Source organism: Hakea prostrata, chromosome 4 (assembly GCF_041222555.1).
Source record: "Hakea prostrata isolate BN-2017 chromosome 4, UWA_Hpros_2, whole genome shotgun sequence".
Taxonomy (NCBI): Eukaryota; Viridiplantae; Streptophyta; class Magnoliopsida; order Proteales; family Proteaceae; genus Hakea; species Hakea prostrata.
This window is the reverse complement of record NC_142603.1, coordinates 21946255-21969338: the sequence shown is the minus strand read 5'-3', so window position 1 is coordinate 21969338 and position 23084 is coordinate 21946255. Positions and strand designations below refer to the sequence as shown.

At 40.4% G+C, this 23084-nt stretch overlaps 2 pseudogenes; both read left to right on the top strand.

The window, feature by feature from the left end:
- The first annotated feature begins 6500 nt into the window (after positions 1–6500).
- LOC149018495 (putative UDP-glucosyl transferase 73B6 pseudogene) lies at positions 6501–8148 on the top strand (annotated as a pseudogene).
- Positions 8149–21828: 13680 nt separating this feature from the next.
- On the top strand, positions 21829–22796 carry LOC149018494 (putative UDP-glucosyl transferase 73B6 pseudogene; annotated as a pseudogene).
- Positions 22797–23084: the final 288 nt, after the last annotated feature.

Genomic DNA, 23084 nt, shown 5'->3' with positions numbered 1-23084 from the left:
TACCTCTGTATAAGAGGCTGCCATCAATTGACATCCTCAGTAATTCCCTTCCCCACAATTTCCTGCAATTTCCCTCTAAAATTGTGCCATCTGGCGTTAAATAATCTTACGGTCACCTAATTCAAACCAAATCTGATTTTTCTTAAAATTTACCTCCATTTTCCTCTCTCCTCTCTCTTCACTTCCCTTCCCTTCCCTACATACTCAGTCATGAAAGCTGTAAATTTGACTATGGGAAAGGTATATTATGTCATTTCGATGGAAGGAGGAGCAAGTCAAGTTTGTATTTCCTTCAAAAGCTTTCTAGAATTAAATTGGTTACCTCCACCTGGTTCTTCATGTTGGTTTCCTTCCATATCAAATGAGAACCATTCAAAAACATGGGAAGATGCTCTGTTTTTACCAACCTTCGCTCTGGTTCTTATCTTCCTGGTTGAATCTTCAATCTTGCAATGAACAGAGATTCTAGGATTGTTTCTAATTTCGTGAAGAGAGAGAAGAGAGGAAAATGGAGGTAGATTTTAAGAAAAATCAGATTTGGTTTGAATTAGGTGACCCTAGGATTATTTAATGCCACATGGCACAATTTTAGATGGGAATTGCAAGAAATTGTGGGGAAGGGAATTACAGAGGATGTCAATCCACCACCCTAGAAGCCGACTACCACCAAGATGATAATTTTACTGAATACAAATTAGCGCAAGAGAACAAATGTTTTTGTCTTTGGAAAATTACTGATGCCACAGGACTCATCTAAAATAAAAAAATTGATGGAGGGTGCATGCAGTTGCAACCATTGTCCGACATGTCGCTTGGTGTCTCCGTGTTGGTGCTTGGCGACACAGGCAACACGGGCGACATGTCGCCCGACTTTTCGAGAGCAGTTAAATGGCTAAATCTTCTTCTACAGCGCAAATCATGGGAATCACCAGCAATGGTGCTCACATCAAAACCCTTGTTCTTCCATTCCCATCTCACCCTTCTATATCGCCCGGCATTGAGAACGCTAAAGAACTTCCTAGTTCTGCCTTCAAAGCTATGATGTCCACCTTGCGTCAGCTTCATGATCCTCTCCTCAACTGGTTCCATTCCCAACCTTTGCCTCCCTCCGCCATTATTTCCGACGCATTCCTTGGCTAGAATCACAAACTCGCATCCCAGCTCAACATCCCTCGAATCGTCTTCTCTCCTTCCGCCGCTGCGTTCGTGTCCATCACCAACACCAACTACCTCTGGCAAGAAACACCGCAGAGAGACGATCCAAACTATCATGATTTAATGCTAAAGTCATGTCGCCCCCCAGCGACACGTTGAAGTTTCAGCGACACTCGGTACTGTGGTTGCAACTTGCAACTAGGGGTGTAAACGGTCCGGATTCGGATCGGATAGTGGTAATACCATACTAGCATCCTATTATATTCAGACAGATTCGGATAATATCATATCGATTTTTGGACGGATTTAGTCGAATTTGGATGATTATTGGATAGTTATTTTCTTAAGTAGATTCTTCTAAATGGGCATGAAAACTATTAGGGTAATATCTAAAAAATCAACCAACATCCTAGCTGCCACTTCATCTCAAGCATATGTGGCTAGGATTGCTTCCAAGAGTTCCACTGCTATTAGAAGTCCTACAGTTGATCAAACTTCCAAGAGTTCTACTGTTGTTAAAAGTCCCACAGCTGATCAAACACCAGTTATTACATAAAAGAGGAATTATTACATAAAAGAGGAACTTTGCAATTGTTACTCACAAAGACACTAGGCAACCCAAAAGAGATCTTCATGTTTGTTTTCTATCTACTAAGGATCAACTGACTGATATTTTCACCAAACTGTTATCTACTCCACGTTTCAGCACCTTATTGGCCAACCTCAAGGTCACTTGATCACCTCTCTTGAGTTTGCAGGGGCATATGAGGGATATATTTGGAAAATCAACCAACATCCTAGCCGCCACTTCATTTCAATCATATGCGGCTAGGATTGCTTCCAAGAGTTCTACTACTATTAGAAATCCCACAGCTGATCAAACACCAGTTATTACATACAAGAAGAACTCTACAATTGGTACTCACAAAGACACTAAGCAACCCAAAGGAGAGTTTGATATTGATTGGTACAAAATCCTAATCAATATTTTATGTAATCTAAAATACTAGAGTCCTAGCGCCATAGCTACAAGACTCCTAGAACTCTATAGAGAAAGACTCCTAGAACACTAAGAAGAAGGACTTTGTTTCTATATAAAACATAATAAAAATTTTAAATAAGTAACTTAATTGGATAATTTTATCAAACAAATAATAATCGGTAAGAAAGGAGCATACCATATCCGCATCCTATTAGTAATCGGACGGATTCGGATAAGGAATGGAAGAATATTAGGTGTGATAAGGATGATTTTCATCATTTCCCTAATTGTCTCTAATTTGAATTCTTTCCATATTATTTGCTCCTCTCATTTGAACTCTTTCCATATCATTTCATCCGCTCATTTGAATTCTTTCCATACCATCTCATCCTTCCATTTTATCAGTATCCTAATTTGGCTTGATTAGTTTCTCTATTAAATCATTTCCTTGTAATGTATTTCCAAACAAACATTTCCATGTTTTATATCTTTCTTTTATTGTTCATAATTACCGAACAACATGGTATGTATGCTGCCTATATATTTGAAGTTCTCTCATATGAAATCAATCAACCATTTTTCCTATTGAGATTGTTTCTTAATATGGTATCAGCCTAACACACGATTCTACATCTTCATTAGCCACGTCTTCTTCTTCCTCATATTCTACCTCCTCTTCAATGCCTACCAATACTACGTCTTCAATGGATTCCTCTCATACGGTTCACTCTCTTGCTGCAACTGCGGTCCCTTCAGCCGTTGCACCATATTTCACCACAGATCAGTTCCATAAACTTTTATCTCTATTAGAATTTGGTAACATTCCAGCATTGGCAAATGTTGTAGGTAAAGTATCTTCTCTATGGGTTATTGATTCGGGTGCTAGTCTTCATATGGTTTCAGACTTATCTTTATTTCATTCGGATAGTCTTGTTCCCCACACCCAATCTATTCACCTTTCAAATGGTGGTTTTTCTCCTATTACACATATTGGGAATTGCAGTCCCATACCCACTTTACCTCTCATGGACGTATGATATGTTCATTCCTTTGGTTTTAATTTATTATCTATTACTCAACTTATCCAACAACTTCATTGTTTCATAACTTTCTTCTTGATCATTGTGTGATACAGGACCTACACACGAAAGAGAGGACTGAGCTATGCAAGGTGTACAATGGACTTTATTATTTGGAGTTGGATTATCCCGTTGCTACTGTTGTTTTACTTGTCAAAGACCTTTGGCATTCTCATTTAGGCCATTCATCTTTAAAAGTTTCTAATTATATTGCAGTTTGGATCCGAGTATTTCTTTTCATAAAGATTATGTTTGCTCCATTTGTCATTTACTAAGCAAACTTGACTTTCTTTTCCATCTAGTACAATTTCTATTACCTCCTGCTTTGAATTGATACATTGTGACATATGGGGACCTTACTTCGTTCCCTCAATTTGTGGTGCAAAATATTTTTTAACTATTGTGGAATGATGCACCTGAGTGTTTTTGTTAAATCATAAATTTGATGTTTAGTCCCGATTAAGGGAATTTTTTGCTATGATCAAAAGCCAATTTGGATACCAAATTAAACAACTTTGAATTGATAATGGTCGTGATTCTTTTAATTACCGTTCAAATGACATTTTTACAACCCATGGTATTATTCATCAACATAGTTGCGTTGATATACCTAAACAAAATGTGATTGTTGAACACAAACACCGCCCATCTTTTTAATGTGGCCCGTGCTCTATCCTTTCAAGCAAGTCTACCTCATAAGTTTTGGGGTCCTTGTGTTTTGATAGCTGCTTACTTAATTAACCATTTACCCACCCCGCTGCTACATGGTAAGTCACCACTTCAAGTTTTATTTGGTAAGATCCCTTCATATTCTCATCTTCGAATTTTTGGATGCCTTTGTTATGGTCATACCCATTCAATCATAAATTTGATCCCCGAGCATCTCCAAGTGTTTTTATTGGGTATCCATATGCACAAAAAGGGTATACGATTTATGATTTACAAATACATAAGGTTTACATTAATCGTGATGTCACATTTGTTGAAAATTCTTTTCTTTTTTCAAAATTGCCATCCCCATTATTGCTTGTTTTACCCATTGCAGCTTCAGATATTAATAGTTTACTCATCTTGTTAGATCCACCCTATCAACCACACCCTCTCCCCAACTGGTTGAAGAAACTCCTTCACCCACCTTCCCATCCACTAACATCTCTCGGCCATCTTGGGTTCATCGACCACCACCCCATCGTAAAGACTATCATTGTTACGTCATGGATGCCCAAGCTCCTCCTTCATGCACAGTATTCCGACTCTTGAATTTTTTTTTTGTTATCCTATCATAGATTATCCTCACCCATTTCAAGTATGTCAAGGCTCTCAATGCTATAACTGAACCTATAAGCTTTGCTAAGGCTATTATTTAACCTAATTGGAAGAAGGAAATGGACAGTGAAATTGCAGTTCTTGACCTTAACAAGACTTGGTCTCTTGTACTTTTACCCCCAAACAAGAAACCCGTAGGTTGTAGATGGGTTTACAAAATTAAATGGTATTTAGATGGGTCAATTGAGCGTTATAAAGTGCGTTCGGTGGCAAAGGGTTATACTTAAATTGAGGGGGTTCATTTTCCTGAGACATTTGCCCCAGTTGCTAAGTTGGTTACTGTTATAACACTTCTTGCCATTGCTACCATCAAAGGATGGTCTTTGCATCAATTGGACGTCAAAAACGCCTTTCTCCATGGCGATCTTGATGAAGAGGTATATATGACACTTCCACCTGGTTGTCATCGAAAAGGGGAGAAATTGGTTTGTTGCTTGCACAAATCATTATATGGGCTTAAGTAGGCATCCGTAATTGGTTTTCCAAGCTTTCTGGTGTCCTTATTGATCTTGGATATACACAATCTAAGGCATATTACTTTCTATTTTCTCTACTTACAGAGTCTTCATCTACCTTTATACTTGTTTATGTTGATGACATTTTAATTGATGGGTTTGACACAACTGTGATTTCGGACTTAAAATCACTTCTTCAGCAATGTTTTTGAATTAAAGATCTTAGTTTGCTTAAATATTTCCTTGGTCTTGAGGTGACATGTTCAAAGAAAGGTATTTTCATCAACCAATGAAAATACACATTGGACATCTTAACTGATGTTGGTTTCACAGGTGCTAATCCAACTCAATTTCCAATGGAACTACACCTCAAGTTAAGTACTTCTGATGGTGAGTCCTTACCTGATCCAACACCATACCGTCGGTTATTGGGTAGACTTATTTATCTCACAATTACTTGTCCATATATTGTTCACACTATGAATGTTCTTAGTGAATTCATGCATGAGCCTGGTAAACCTCATATGGATGCTGCTAGTTGTTTACTATGTTACCTCCATGGCACTCCAGGACAAAGGATTCTTTTATCTGCTGATAATGAGTTATCTCTTCGTGCTTATTGTGACTCAGATTGGGCAAGTTGCCCTATGACTCATAGATCTACCACTGAATATTGTGTATTTCTTGGTTCCAGCCATCTGCTGAGGCTGAATATCGTGCTATGACTGTCACTACTTGTGAAGTCATGTGGTTAGTTACATTGCTAAAAGATCTTGGTGTCATGGTCCCTCAACCAATACCTTTATTTTGTGACAATAAAGCTGCTTTACATATTGCTGTGAACCCAGTCTTTCACGAGCGCACCAAGCACATTGAGATTGATTGTCATGTGATTCGCGATCAGGTTCACCATGGTCTTATTCAACCCACCTCCACCACTACTCCTGCTCAAGTTGCTGACATTTTCACCAAGGCCCTTGGAAAAGATTTATTTCTTAGTCAAAGGCAAGTTGGGAGTTCTCGACATTCACTCTCCAATTTGAGGGGGAGTGTCAGGCGTGATAAGGATGATTTTTCATCCTTTCTCTAATTGTCTCTAATTTGAATTCTTTCCATATTATTTGCTCCTCTCATTTGAATTCTTTCCATATCATTTCATCCGCTCATTTGGATTCTTTCCATTCATCACTACTCTCATTTGAATTCTTTACATACCATCTCATCTTTCCTTTTCATCAGTATCCTAATTTGGCTTGATTGGTTTCTCTATTAAATCATTTCCATGTATTGTATTTCCAAACAAACATTTCCATGTATTATATTTCCATGTTTTACATCTTTCTTTTACTGTTCATAGTTACCTAACAGCATGGAATGTATGCTACCTATATATTTGAAGTTCTCTTATACGAAATCATTCAACCATTTTTCCTATTGAGTTTGCAACCTAATATTCCAGGATCTCTTTTCTCTTTCACCTCTCTGTCGCCACACTGAGGAGCTTCTTTTTCTCTCCTTAAATTTCCAGGGTCTTTCTTCCTGGACATTCAAAGGTGTGGAAGGAAGAGCAGCAGCAGCAGCAGCGGTATTTCATGGGTTCTTCAGGACAGCCTCATATAGTGATCTTCCCTTTCATGGCTTATGGCCATATCATCCCATTGGTAGATCTCTCCAAAGCTCTCACACAAAGAAACATCAAAGTCACCATCATTAGCACTCCAGGCAATGCTTCTTTCATTTACAAACACATCTCCAAACACCCACAAATCCATCTAACAGAAATTCCATTCCCCATCACAGAAAACCTTCCCAAAGGATGTGAAAACACAGCTCAGTTACCTTCTATGGCTTTCTATGCTCACTTCTTAGAAGCAACCAGAAAGCTTCAAGAACCCTTCCACCAACTCCTGCAAACCATGTCTCAATCAAATGATCTACCTGTCTGTGTCGTCTCTGATTTCTTCCTTGGCTGGACTCTCCCACTCTGTAAAGAATTCAGTGTTCCTCGTCTAGTCTTCCATGGTATGGGTGTGTTTGCACTAGCCATTGGTAAAACCGTGTGGCTTCACACTCCTCATCTTCATGTGTCTTCAGATACTGAACCCCTAAACATGCCCGGTTTTCAAATCCACTTCACCTTGACCCGGTCTGACGTGCCGGAGGTCTTCTTGACACCGGACCCAGACAATCCGATTTCCCGGCTCACAGCAGAGGCGGGTCAGCATGAAATGGATAGCTGGGGGGTGATCGTGAACAGCTTCATGGAGATAGAAGGGCCTTACCTGCCAACCTTTGAGTCTTTCTTCGCTAATGGAGCCAAATCATGGTGCGTTGGTCCACTCATACTCTACGACCCACCGGCCGAACCGGTCCAGCAGGAGAATTCTGTGTGTGTGAAGTGGCTTGACGAGCATGCCACGCTGGAATCAGTGATCTACGTGTCATTTGGGACCCAAGCTGACATGTTGGATGCCCAGCTGGAGGAAGTTGCTTTCGGGTTGGAGATGTCGAGCCACCCTTTCATATGGGTCGTGAGGTCCAAGAGCTGGTGCACACCTGAAGGTTTGGAGCAGAGGGTGAAAGGTAGGGGTCTGATAATGAGAGACTGGGTCGACCAAAGGCAGATCCTCGTGCACCGGTCGACTGCTGGGTTCTTGAGCCACTGTGGGTGGAATTCAGTTCTAGAAAGCATATCAGAGGGAGTTCCGGTTCTGGCCTGGCCCATGATAGCGGACCAGTTCTTCAATGCTAAGTTTTATGTTGATGGGTTGGGTGCAGGGCTCAGTATTGAGAAGGAAGCTGGGCCAGAAAGCATCGTAGGGAGGGAGGCGATCAGTGAAGGTGTGAAGGAGTTGATGGGAGGAGAGAAGGGGAAGAATGCAAGGGAAAAAGTCAAGGAGTTGAGCCGGGTGTCGAAGAAGGCGGTTCAGGAGGGTGGTTCATCTTATGAGAACTTAATACGATTGCTTAGCCAACTAGGAGTCTAGTACTTATACTAACACCTCGATGGTATACTAGTCTGTTGATGTTTTTGGTGTGATATGTCTTATTTGTGGTTACTTTGGAATCGTCAGAAAATTGATCGATCTTTAACTATGTACCCTTACATCTTTTCTGTAGATATAAAGTGGAGGTCATTTACATAATTATATAAAGTTATTGGGACATACCTACAAATTCTTTTTATATTAGATTGAGAAGATATGAATTTATAGACAATTAAATAATTAATTATATGTAATTAATTAATTATTCTTTTCATACTAAAGCCAATTTATTCAAAGGGCGAAAAACTGATGGATTGGCTACAAAGATCAACCAACCATGATATCGACTACGCTCCCATTAGCTGGCTTTCCCTGCTGATTAACTGTGCCCCCTTCTATTGTATCCTCGCACCAGGACACATCATAAAAGAGACCAGCTCTTGAGGAATCAGTTGCTGCATCTCTGTTGGCTCTGATAACCTGCAATTAAGTTCTGCCCTCCCCTGATACAGCAATGAATTTCATCAATAACCTGCAATTAAGTTCTGCCCTCCCCTGATACAGCAATGAATTTCATCAATAACCTGCAATTAAGTTCTGCCCTCCCTTGATACAACAATGAATTCTCGATGAAGTCAAGACAACCGTCAAGAGCATTAAAAGCTCTTGAACCATTCAACCCCCCGCCCCTCTTTTCTCTAACGGCTCTCTCTCTCTCTCTCTCTCTCTCTCTCTCTCTTGTAGTCACTTCATGGAAAGAGATCATCTTTGAAGATAGATTTTGCTTGTGTACACTTGTGTTAAAAGGATTGAGTGAGTCCCCACCTTGTGTTGAGAGAGTCCCAAGCTTTACCATTTCCTTGTTTTATCATTCTATTGTATATGTACACAGGGGTATACTTGTCTTTTCAGGTTAACTTAGGACTGGGTTTGTCTTATGGGTTAGTTTGAGGGGCAAAGTAGTCTTTTTAGCCTCATGTTTGTATATCATGCAATTGGGGTTTAGGGCTTCGATTAAGGTGTGTTGCTCATACGATTCTCTCATTTTCTCTCACTCGTTCTCTCTGGTTCTTGCTCTCGGTTCTGAGAGTGGTGCTTCGGTTGTGCCCTAGTTCTTCATCTTGGGTGATGCTCTAATGGAGGTTAATAGCATCTGCTATTGTTTGCGTTGAAGGCATTGGCTATAGTGTTCTTGGCTCTGCGCAGGAAGGAGATAAGCTTTGGTTGGACTACGGTTACAGAAGTGGTCGTTCCTTGGTCTTGTGTATTCTCTCTTGGTCCATGTATAGAGTATTACTTCATGATTTAGGGCTGTAACCTTGCTTTGCTATTTGATGATTGCATAGCTTGTTGAGTGCTCAACTCATCCTTGGATGTAGGTCTTAGGAGCGAACCAAGTAAACATCCTGTGTCATGCTTGATTGCTTTCTTTCTTGTTTCAATTCCGTTGTGCATTTAGGTTAGATTTCTTAATAGATTCTAAATTTTTTATAATGCATTGAATTGATCTCTCTTTTCCTTCTCTCTCTCTCTCTCTCTCTCTCTCTCTCTCTCTCTCTCTCTCTCTCTCTCTCTCTCTCTCTCTCTCTCTTCTTCTTTCTTTTTTATTTTTATTATTTTTATTATTTCTATTTTTTAAGTGATTTGGTGTGTTGGGGCCCTCATGCGTAACAAGTGAGGAGATCTAATTGTGAAATCCTATCGACAAAAGTAGAGAGTAAATTGATGTATGAAGGGGGAGATTAATAATTCATGATATTGTTTAGGGGCTCTAGTATTTTTGCTTGGTTGGTTTATTTCGTATTTTCATCAATATAATTAGTGGATTGATTTTAATTAATTCTTAGCACTTCGATCGACTAGATAATTATAAGTGTTCTGGAAGTTAGTATGTAATTTGGCAAGAACGATATCTCTTCTGTCACTATATTACTTAGGCGGCCTTGTGCACTTGCAAGTAAGACGCAACAAATTTGTTGATTAGTACCTGCACAACATTTATTGGTGCACTCCTTGAGATTAAAACTTCTTTAGTCTTCACCGCAAAGAACATTAGTGTGTCATTGGCAAACAACAAGTGCGAGAGGGAGAGCCTCCTATTCTAGACTTGAATCCTTTTGATCTACTTCTCTTTTTGCCTACGTAAGAAATTGGTTAGCCCTTGGATACAAATAATGAATAGCACTAGGGATAAGGAATCACCTTGACGAATTCCCCGTGAAGGCATCATTCAAAACTCTTTCTCCCCCATTGACTAGAATTGAGTAGGTAGCCGACGTAATTGTTCCCATCACCAACCGCACAAAAGCATGGCAGAATCCCATCTTCCCCAGAATTTTCTCCAAATAAATCCACTCCACTCTATCATAAGTTCACTTCATATTGAGCTTCAATGCTACTAGCCCTTTCTTCCCCTTCTTCTTGTGCTTAATATAGTTAAAAACTTCATGAGAGGTAAACACATTATTTGAAATTAAATGACCTTGGATAAACGCCAACTGGGGAGGGAATACATGGTTAGGCAGAATAGATTCCAATCTAGGAGCCGGTACTTTGGTAATCTCCTTGACTCCTACTCCAATTAAGCTGATTGGCCTGAATTGCTCGTTCATCTTTGGTTGTTGACACTTTAGAATCAGACTGACCAGGTTTCTATTGCTTTCAATCGGAAGAACTCCAGATTGAAAAAAAAGTTAAGGACAAAATGGCATAGATCTCCTCCCACCACATCCCAAAACATCTAGGAAAAATGGATGGGTACCCATGTGTTAGAATAATAATAATTGAAGAGAACAAGAGAAACGAAGAAGAAGAAGAAGAAGAAGAAGAGAGAGAGAGAGAGAGAGAGAGAGAGAGAGAGAGAGCACAATGATAATATTCAAATTAATTTTACAATGATTTAGTACAGAGCTTTATATAGAAACGGAGTCCGTATTCTTAGTGTTCTAGGAGCCCTTCTCTGAAGTGTTCTAGGAGTCCTGTAGGGTGCTAGGACTCTAGAGTTACAATGTTTTAGATTACATAAATATTGACTAGGATGTTGAATTAACCAATCAATATCAAACTCTCCTTTTGGTTGCCTAGTGTCTTTGTGAGTACCAATTGTTGAGTTCTTCTTGTATGTAATAACTGCTGTTTGATCAGTTGAGGGACTTCTAACAGCAGTGGAACTCTTGGAAGATTGATCAACTGTGGAACTTCTAATAGCAGTGGAACTCTTAGAAGCAATCCTAACCATATATGCTTGAGATGAAGTGGCGGCTAGGATGTTGGTTGATTTTCCAGAAATATCCCTAATACGCCCCTACAAACTCAAGGGAGGTGAAGTGACCTTGAGGTTAGTTAGTAAGGTGCTGAAACATGGAGAAGATAGCGGCTTGGTGAAGATATCAGGCAGTTGATCCTTAGTAGATAGGAAACAAACATGAAGATCTCCTTTGTCAACCTTATCACGAACAAAGTGGAAGTCAATCTCCACATGTTTGGTATGAGCATGAAAGACAGGATTTGCAGTGAGATAGGTGACACTAATATTATCACACCAGAGTACAAGAGCAGCATTTAGGAATATATGAAGCTCGTGAAGTAGAGATTGTAGCCAAGTGACCTCAGCTGCATCATTAGCAAGAGCTCGATATTCAAACTCTGTATTGGAGCAAGCAACAATGGATTGTTTTCAAGAACTCCAAGAGATGATGTTGGGCCCCAGGAAGACAACATAACCACTGGTAGACTTACGATCATCAAGGCATCCAGCCCAATTAGCATTGAAAAAGGCGGTTAAAGTCATATTAGAGGATTTGTTGAAGACTATTCCATAAGAGAGTGTATCCTTTAAGTACTGTAGAATCCTTTTGACAACAGACCAATGATCAAGACTTGGACTTTGTTGATTGCAAACTATATGTCAGGACGAGTCATAGTAGCATATTGTAGGCCCCTACAATACTTTTGTATAATGTAGGATCAGCCATTAGCTCCCCCGAAAATTTGCTCAACTGAGTAGAGGGAGAAAGAGCATTGGTAATAGCTTGCAATCACTCATGTTGGCCCTGCGAAGAAGGTCAGTAATATATTGCTATTGACAAAGTTGAAGACCATCATGAAATAAAGAAAGAGACATTCCAAGAAAGTAATGGAGGGGACCAATGTCATACCCCACTTGCCGGTCTCGGTTAACCGCCCGACAACCCGTGGGAGTGATCCATCACAGGATCCACGGTTTTAGTCTATCAACAATAATGAATATAAATGAAGACAATCAAGAGCAATAATAGTTCAATTAATGAATTAAAGGATTACAGGAGTTCAAATACTCTAATAAAAATTATCAATGAAAGAATAATAAATAAAAAATGAATACGAGTTCAGCAGAAGCAATCAAAAGAGTTAAATTATTTTCTTTCTAGTTTCCTTTTCTAAGGCTATAAACTTAGACTCAAGTTTATCAAGATGAGGGGTCCTCCAATTCTTCTCTATTCGTTTAGCGAACTGTCTGGTAACTTGTCGTCTCTGTATCAATGGGTGCGATAAGCGCATTCCATGCACTCGCAGGAGCTTCCGCACAGGCTATCTCCATTTCCCATTGCCGGTGCCACATCCTCTTCATATGGGAAGGTTCCTTCATAGGAAACCAATCCATCTTCCAACACATTTCCTCCATCTGCAGACTAATACAACATATACAAATAAAGGAGTGAGTTTTGGAGAACTCAGTAAGAACAATTACAATTCCCATCCAATATACAACAAAATCAGAAATGCGTACATGATATGGATGAGTGCAAAGTATGAATGATACTATGATTCTAACGATGCAAGTCTCTAACAGCTGACATGCTTTAAGATATACACTAGCCCTCCTCTGGGTAAGTCTAGTCACTTTGATCCGGCAAGGACTGGTTACGTCTGTAGGGATATTGGGTAAAATGGAAGGTCCACACTTGGCTCTCAAACCATGGCTGGGGTTAAGTCGACACTCTCTCACCACGACCATTGGTAATGAGTACTGGCGCATGTCAGGGTTTCTAATCCAATGCAAGGTCATACAAGTAACATGTTTACATGAAGTCCAGATACATCCCCTATGGCACCAACCAACTCGGTTCAATATCCTTCGCAACCTAGGAATGAGAATCCTCACGGACTGGCTACCTCTATTGGACTTCATTCCATAACCCTATGGTCATCCACATATTGTTGGGGCGGAATGCTCTCATGGCTCCTCACGACACCCGGTCCGTTCCTTGGACGTCCATGAGCCCAACCCTAGCATATGCAACCCTACCATTTATATGACTAACAGTGGACCAACGTCACATCACTGTCATTACGAGTCATCCGGTTTTAATCCCCCTACCAAAAGGGTAGTAGCATGTGGGGTACCTAGCCATGCAACTCTGACTTTACCTAAGAATGTCATCCAATAGTTATGACAGTGCTGGAGACATCAGCAGGCATGTGTCCCATACCACAACCTTCTGATATCTCAAGCTAAGATATCCCAAAGGAATACCTCATCCATCAGAACCACATACTAACCATCATCAGTAAATAACATCCATAATCAACAAAATATATATGTAAACAAGATAAACAGCAGCAATATAACAATATCAGCATGTAGAACATGATTACAACAGCATATAAAATGAAAGGCTAATACTAACAAACATTAGACTAGCATGTTTAAGTCTATTCATAAAGATAGGATTGAATGTCCTTACTTGCATATAAGTAAATCATCCGTAAAAAGAGATCCGTAAACTATTATAAGACTTTCTCTTCAAACAGAGAACACCTATATACAGGGTTATAATAATGTATAAGTTAATTGAATCAAATTGGATCAAAAGCAAAAGTCAATTGGTCACTGTTTACCAGCCGGTCGCTCGTGCCGGTCGCTTAGGTTGAGCGACCGCCCCAAAAACAGAGAGTTTCAATCTGAAACTCAGGCTTCTGATCATCCGTTTTCAATCCGGATTTTGAGTGATCATAGCCTAAATCTCGAATCTAACACTCCTATAGCCATTGGGTGAAAGGAAACCTAACAATCATCATAATTGGGTTACCTAGAACTCTCCCCTTTACTGGATCTATCCTTTTCACGAAAGCAGGGTTTCGTTTTCGGATGAATCACATCAAGAAGATTGGAAAGAGAGTTACGATTGGTCAAAAGGGTAACCACCATGATGAGGGGATGGGTTAGCATGAAATTGAAAGACAAGGGAGATAAAGGATGAAGGGTGAATCCATTACCTCACTTCAGAATACCAGAAACAGGGAAGGATTGATCTCCAGATCACTACCAAAGACTTCGGATCTGCTCGCACTTCTCCGCAGTCGTCCTAACCTCCAAAAACGGTAACCACGAATAAAATACTCGTAAATTAGGCGAGTGTTATCTTTTATAGAAGTTAGAGGGCAAAATAGGGCAAAACTCCAAAACAGACCAGACGGTTGCTTGGTTTAATCGACCGCCACTAGCAACCGCCCCCATGTATTTTGCCATAAAATGGTGCTTTTGCTAGGGGTTGATGTCCAAGTACAACCTAGCCCTAAAGAAGAGATAGGGGAGATCTTACCTTCATTCCGGACATCTCCAGACATCACTTGACTTCCAGAAGTCCAACTACCAAGCAAGGCAGGCTTTTCAGACAGAGAATCCAGATCTATGGGTTTAGGGTATGGATCATGGACTTCTATCTGGACACTCCACAAATTTACCCGACTAGACCTTCGGGTTCTTGGACCTGCAATACGGATCTCAGGTTAAAAATACGGGGGTTGTTACAACCAAGGTCTTTGATAGCATAGATAGAGGCAATAACAGTCATAAATTTTGATAGTAACATTTCAGAGCTACTAGTAATAATGATGTCATCCACATAAATTAAGATAAAAAGTGTACCAAAAATACCATGATAAATGAAAAGAGAAGTGTCAGTTTTAGATCCAACAAAACCAAATTCTAGTAGGAAGGAACTAAGATGATCAAACCAAGCACGAGGGGCCTATTTGAGACCATAGAGAGATCTGTGAAGACGACAAATATAATCAAGATGAAGAGGGTCAGCAAACCCTGGTGGTTGCTTCATGTGGACTACTATTTTCATTTAGAAAGCCATTGAGAAAGGCATTTTGGATGTCAAGTTGGCGAATAGGCCAAGAGTGGGAAACAACTACAGATAGAACCAGGCGGATAGTAGTGGGTTTGGCAACAAGGCTAAAGGTTTCATTGTAGTCAAGACCCTCTTGTTGATTGAACCCTTTGGCCACTAAGCAGGCTTTGTATCTTTCAATAGAACCATCAGCCTTCCTTTTAATTTGAAACACCCACTTGCAACCTATATCATTTATCTGAGGAGAATGAGGGACAAGAGACCAAGTGCCATTCTTTATTAGGGCATTAAATTCATCATCCATAGTCATTTGCCAATGAGGGTATTTGTTGGCAGTAGTGAAAGAGGTAGGCTCAATTTGGGTATCATCAGAGATGGATGTAAGTAGGGCTCTAGGTGGATGGTGGGCTTTGGAGTGAGTTACCATGGGATGAGTGTTAAAAGGAGAGTTTGGATGAGGTGGGGAAGGAGAAGGAGGTTGAGAATCATAAGGAAGGTCAATAAAGATATCCAAAGAGGGAGAAGAGGATAAGGAGGAGTTGGAGGTGTGGGGCCTAGGGAAGAAATAGGGGTTAGTGGGGGAGGGGAGTCATGGTCTTCTAGGGGAGGTAATTAGGCCAAGGGTGTGGGTGGGGTTGGGGGGACCAGAGGAGGAGGGCTAAGAAAAGAAGGTAAAGGTGGTGGAGATTGATAAGTAATCGCAATGGGTGACGGATGGTGAAAGGGAAACTGTTTTTCATCAAAAACAACATGGCGGGAAATTAAGAGTTTATTTGTTTGAGGATTGAAGCAATGATACCCACGGTGACGAGGACTGTAACCAAGAAAAACATGCATGCTAGAGCAAAACTCTAGCTTATGTTTGTTATAAGGGCAAAGGTAAGGGTAGCATGCACAACAAAAAACTCTTAAGTAGGCATAGTCTGGATGGACTATGAAGAGTTTGTAGTGGGGTGAAACATTGCCCAAAATAGGGTTAGGAGTCCTATTTATAAAAAATATTGTAGTTTCAGAGGCATAGTTGTAAAATTTTCTAAGGCAAGAAGAATAAGCTAAGAAGGTAAGGCCAATCTCAACAATATGGCAATGATGGCGCTCAACAGTCCCATTTTGCTCATGAGTGTGAGGACAAGGGAAGCGATGATCAATCCTACAAGAAGTGAAAAAAGGTAGACATAGGGCGATATTCGCCATCCTAATCACTCTGAAAGCGTTTAATCCGGCGGGAAATTAAATTTTCAACAAGTAATTTAAACCGTTGAAGAATCCCAACAACCTCAGATTTCAAATGCATAGGATACAACCAAGTGTACTTACTAAAGGCACCCACAAAAATAACATAATACCGAAAACCATCAATAGAAGCAATAAGAGAGGGTACCCATACATCCGAATAATTCAATTCCAGAGGGACTTTAGAGATTGAAGTAGAAGAGGAGAAGGGGAGCTTATGACTCTTTCCTTTTTGACATGCATCACAAAAAAACTGAATTTTCTCAGATGTAATAAGTAATCTAAATTGAAAAAAAAGACGATGGACTAATTAAAGGCAGGATCAAGTTTGGAGTGCCACTAGAAGACAAAAGCTCGTTCACCAATGAAAGCTTGGGGATAAAAGTTGCCCAAGGGCATCTGGTAAAGCCCATTCCTAACGGTTCCCTAGAGAAGACAATTCCCTGATGCTCGATCCTTCACAAAAAATGTGTTAGGGTGAAACTCAAAGATAACATTATTGTCACGAGTAAACTTAGAAACGGATAAAAGGTTATTTTAAATGGATGGGACATGAAGAACTTTATTGAGAAAAACAGGAGAATGCTATATAGGGAGAGAAGAAGTACTAGTGTGAGTGATTGGCAAGCCTGTACCATTACCTACCAAAACTTGATCTGTACCAGTATAAGGTTGAGCAAGTTGAAGATTGTCAAGGGCATTGGTGATATGATGTGTAGCCCCAGAGTCAAGATACCAAGTGTTGTCGGTATAAGATCCTCTAGGGAGTTCGAAAAGATGCATAGAGGGGGGAGCATTGGTTGTACCTTGAATAGCATGATTGTAGTGTTGATAACAATTGTGAGCTCTATAATAGTGACGATCACAAATCTGGCAAGTAATGAGAGATGACTGCTATTGTTTGTAACCACTAGTAGAGGGTGGAGTGGCAAGAAGTGGAGGATGATTGCTTGAAGAACGTCCAAGAAAAACTCTGTTGCGGTTGTGTGATCAACCTCAAAAGGGAGGACAATAATTGTGAGTATTGCTGGTTTGAGCGAGATTCACCAAAGGTAAAGAGGAGTCATAGGCTAAGTCATCCTTAAGACGGATTTTTTAAGTGAGTAACATTCCTTTTAACTCAGCAAAAGTGACAGGGATGCCACGAGTTGTAATAGAAGTAACAAAGGCCGAATAATCAGGGCCCAATACATTGAGAACATAAAGACAAATATCATCATCTAAAATAATCTTATTGGCAGTTGCAAGTTGATCGGTAGTATGCTTAATACGAAGAAGATAATCATGAATCGTACTATTAGCACGTTTCAAGTTTTGTAACTGAAGGCAAAGTTGCATAATCTTTGCTGTAGAGGGTGTGGCATAGGTAGATTCAAGATGAAACCAGATTGCTTTGGTGGTAGAACATCCAAAACTTTAAGCATGAAAGGATTCTGTGAGTGAGGCAATAAAGCCAACACATGAGGAGTTGGTCCCGACGAATCCATGAATTGTAGGCAGGATTCGGTTTGCATATGGGAATGGAGTCTTCTTCAATGACTGTAGTTGCAGGAGGACAGATGAAGGAGCCATCCACAAGAGAAAATAAGTCATAAGTCTTCAAGAGGGAACAAGTTGCGACCTCTGTAGTAAGTAATTGCTGTCTGTGAGTTTCATGGTTAGTAGATTGTTGAGGGAGGGAAGTGAAGCAGGGGGGAAGAAAAAACCTGGTGCTCTGATGCCATGTTACAATAATAATAATTGAAGAGAACAAAAGCGAAGAAGAGAGAGAGAGAGAGAGAGAGAGAGAGAGAGAGAGAGAGAGAGAGAGAGAGAGAGAGAGAGAGAGAGAGATGTTGAGGAGAAGAGAGAGATAGAGTGCGCGTGTGAGAGAGCACAATGATAATATTCATTAATTTTACAATGATTTAGAATAGAGCTTTATATAGAAACATAGTCCTTCTTCTTAGTTTTCTAAGAGTCCTTCTTTGTAGTGTTCTATGAGTCTTGTAGCAGTGGTGCTAGGACTCTAGAGTTACAGTGCTTTAGATTACATAAAATATTGATTAGGATGTTGTACCAATCAGTATCAAGCTCTCCTTTGGGTTGCCTAGTGTCTTTGTGAGTATCAATTGTAGAGTTCTTCTTATATGTAATAAATGGTGTTTGATCAGCTGTGACACTTCTAACAGCAGTGTAACTCTTGGAAGCAATCCTAGCCACATATGCTTGAGATGAAATGGCGGTTAGGATGTTGGTTGATTTTCCAAAAAATATCCTTAATACCATCTACCCGAACTTTATATAAAAATAGTGTTTTTATTTTTTGGTAAAAGGTAAATTCATTGAAAATTGAGTTATCACAAACATTGACATGATTCAAAAGCCAAGAGTTGAACGATGAGCAAACTTTTGGAAGCTCAACCGAAATGGTGAACAATGATAAAGAGTTTTACCACTTTGTTTGCATTCTTAAGAACAAAATAATAGAATCCAAAGATTGCTTCAGCTTAGAGATATCCAAAGAATGGCATCCATCATTACCGATGGATCAACTACATGACTGATTTGATAACTTCTTTAGAGTCCTATTCGGCAATGAGATTATGAATATTTCTTTCCAAGGCCTACAATAAACTAGCTCTTATTTCCGCAACTCTCATCGAATGAGATAGAATTACACTCGATCCCATTGGAATAAGCAGAAATAAGATGACCTTGATGATCCCAAAGAGCACCTCCAAGATCACCCTTGCTAGAATTAAGAATGCAAGTCGCATCACAACTTAGCTTGATTCAATCATTTGGCAGACACCAACTCGTGTGATCAATAGGATAGTTGCAATCGTGAATGGCGAAGGAAGTTTTACCTGAAGCAATGGTGGCTGCCATGAATTATTTGAGAGCTATTGGGGTAATTCTTGTAACTTCTTTTGGAGACCAAGAAATACCATTGAATTAAAGTTCATTAAATGACCTCCAAACTTACCAAAATATAAACATGGCCAAAGAGAATCTATTCTGTGTCTACATTTTGTTACTTTTAGTTAAAGGATCCCGTTGTTTGAACCATTCATGAAGAGAGATAGGACCGTTTCGAGAGAAACAAAAGGCTAAAGGGGAGCTGGCCCACAGCAATATGGACAACTGAGCAACATATACTCCACTGATTTAGCATCTTCAGCATATCTTTTGCATATATTCTCAACTGGGTTCTTCCTGCTCTCAAATTTCTCTCCACTAATTAAGGCATTTCTCTTTTTCATTAATAAAAATAAAATAAAAATAAAATAATCAACCATTGTCTTTGTCTTATCCCTTTTACTTTAACTTCTACGCCAACATTAACCATATTTTATAGTCTTACAAAAAAAACCATATTTATAGCTCACGAAGATGAATTCTTTTTTCTTTTTATTTTTTGGTCATTATCAATTGACTCGCAATCACCCAGGCCAATAGGCTGGAGGAGGAGAAAGATGGGTAAGAGTGGAGACTTAAACCTGATCCCTTTTTGGTCTTACTGGATCCTGCTTTGATACTATTAATTAATGCGTAACATCGTGCAATGGATCATCGGATGGCGCCCACCTTATTTTGGTCAAATCCCTCTACATAAGAGGCTGCCATGGATTGACATCCTCTGTAATTCCCTTCCCCATAATTTCCTGCAATTTGCATCTAAGATTGTGTCGTGCGGCATTAAATAATCCTATGATCACCTAATTCAAACCAAATCAGATTTTTCTTAAAATCTACGTCTATTCTCTTCACTTCCCTTCCCTACATATTCAGTCATGAAAGCTGTAAATTTGACTATGGGAAAGGGATATTATGTCATTTCAATGGAAGGAGGACTAAGTCAAGTTTTGAAACAAACTAGTTTGCTCTCTAAGTCAATCCGAAAGAAAAAGTAGATGAAAACTTTGGATCACTCTTCTTTGGTCTCAATTGTTTTCAAAAACTTCTGAAACCGGATGCATCTTTTCTTCTTCTGTCTTTCTCTCTCTAATGGCTTCTTTACCTTTCATCGTCAGTTGCAATTGCGTCCTTTCCCTCTGAAACATTCCTCAAGTTCTTAAGTACTTCTTGTTGCTAAATCCTGCTCGACTGCATAGCATAAACAAGTGAACTTGCAAGAACTTGCTCGACCTCGAATACCCAATCCTTTGATGAAGAAAGCAGCTTGCAGAAGCAGATAGCTAGTTGGTATGATTCTAAACAACCAGTGAGGGTATGGTATTTATAGTTTGAGAGAAGTTACCTTGGCTAGCAAGTGATTGAGTTCGACCTGAACTCTGTAATTAAGTCTTGTTCATTGAGAGAGAGTGTTTAATTGGCATTATGATGGCTGAGTCTGATTTGGGCTCTAAGATCAATTCGATCTTCTTGAGTTGATTATGATTCCCATCTCTAATCTTAAGGGAGTCGGTTGCTATTCAAAAGGCAAACGTTACTTGGTGAAAGCATGTTGGGTCATTCATGGTCCGACCAGGACTTGGTAGAACTGTATTGGACCTGATCGGTCTTTATCAATTTGACCCAACGGGATTTGCCCATATCAGTACTCATACTAATATCATGATTATTGCCGCTGGAGTAAGTTTGTATTTCCTTCAAAAGCTTTCTAGAATTAAATTGGTTGCCTCCACCTAGTTCTTCATCTTGGTTTCCTTCCATATCAAACGAGAACCATTCAAAAACATGGGAAGATGCTTTGTTTTTACCAATCTTCGTTATGGTTCTTATCTTTTTGGTTGATTCTTCAATCTTGCAATGAACATAGATTCTAGGATTATTTCAATTTCGTGAAGAGAGAAGAGAGAGGAAAATGGAGGTAGAGTTTAGAAAAAATCAGATTTGGTTTGAATTAGGTGACCGTTGGATTATTTAACACCACATGACACAATTTTCTGCCATCGGGTTCACATCTTTTACAATTCCCACCACCTGCAATTCCCTGTAATTCCTATCTAGGATTGTGATACGTAGCAATTAATTATTTCTAATATTAAGTTTCAAGGAAAGAGGAGAAACGAAATTAAGAGAAAATTTAGGGATTTTTAGATTCAATTCTTAGTTGGTTTCTAATTTTAACTCTTAGATAATTAATTGCCAAATACCACAATTCTAGATAAGAACCATAGGAATTGCAAGAGATGGAAATTGTAGAGCATGTGAACCGGCTGCCACCACCGCCCTAGAAGCACGACTACCGCCCAGATGATAATTTTACTGAATACAAATTAGCGCAAGAGAAAGAATGTTTTCGTTTTTGGAAAATGACTGATGTCACAGGACTCTTCTGAAAAAAAAATTGATGGAGGGTGCATGCAGTTGCAACTTGCAACGCATCTTCATGCCTCCCTTGAGTCATTGGTAAATTTTAACTATTAAATTTTTCTAAAGATGAGTGGAGACGCACAACTTAATATTCGAGCATATGTTTTCTCTCTCACCTCTCCGTCGCCACACTGAGGAGCTTATTTTTCTCTCCTTAAATTTCCAGGGTCTTTCTTCCTGGACATTCAAAGGTGTGGAAGAAAGAGCAGCAGCAGCAGTATTTCATGGATTCTGCAGCACCACCCCACATAGTCATCTTCCCTTTCATGGCTTATGGCCATATCATCCCATTGGTAGATCTCTCCAAAGCTCTCACACAGAGAAACATCAAAGTCACCATCATTACGACTCCTGGGAACGCTTCATTCATTTACAAACAGATCTCCAAAAACCCACAAATCCGTCTCACAGAAATTCCATTCCCCATCACAGAAAACCTTCCCAAAGGATGTGAAAACACAGCTCAGTTATCTTCCATGGCTTTCTATGCTCATTTCTTAGAAGCAACCAGAAAGCTTCAAGAACCCTTCCACCAACTCCTGCAAACCATGTCTCAATCCAATGATCTACCTGTCTGTGTTGTCTCTGATTTCTTCCTTGGCTGGACTCTCCCACTTTGTAAAGAATTCAGTGTTCCTCGTCTAGTCTTCCATGGTATGGGTCTGTTTGCACTAGCCATGGGTAAGACTGTGTGGGTTCACACTCCTCATCTTCATGTATCTTCAGATACTGAACCCCTAATGCTGCCCGGTTTTCAACTTCACTTCACCTTGACCCGGTCTGACGTGGCGGAGGAATTCTTGACACCGGACCCAGACAATCCGATTTCCCGGCTCACAGCAGAGGCGGGTCAGCATGAAATGGATAGCTGGGGGGTTATCGTGAACAGCTTCATGGAGATAGAAGGGCCTCACGTGCCAACCTTTGAGTCTTTCTTTGCTAATGGAGCCAAATCATGGTGCGTTGGTCCACTCATACTCTACGACCCACCGGCCGAACCGGTCCAGCAGGAGAATTCTGTGTGTGTGAAGTGGCTTGACGAGCATGCCACGCTGGAATCAGTGATCTACGTGTCATTTGGGACCCAGGCTGACATGTTGGATGCCCAGCTGGATGAAGTTGCTTTCGGGTTGGAAATCCACCCCCCCCCCTCCCGCCCCCCCCCCCCTGCGGGGGGGGCCCCGGCGTCGGGGGGGGGGGGGGCGGGGGGGGGTGGGGGGGGGGGTGGGGCGGTGGGGGGCCGCCCCCCCCGGCGGGGGCCACCCCCTCGGGAGAGAGGCACCCCCCTCGGGAGAGAGGCACCCCCTCGGGAGAGATGCACCCCCCTCGGGTTGATGATTCTCTTCCCTCATAAAGGGTCCCGAGTGCCTCACTCGGGACAAATACACCTTTTTGTCATCTGGTTTCTTCCTTGAAGAAGGTCC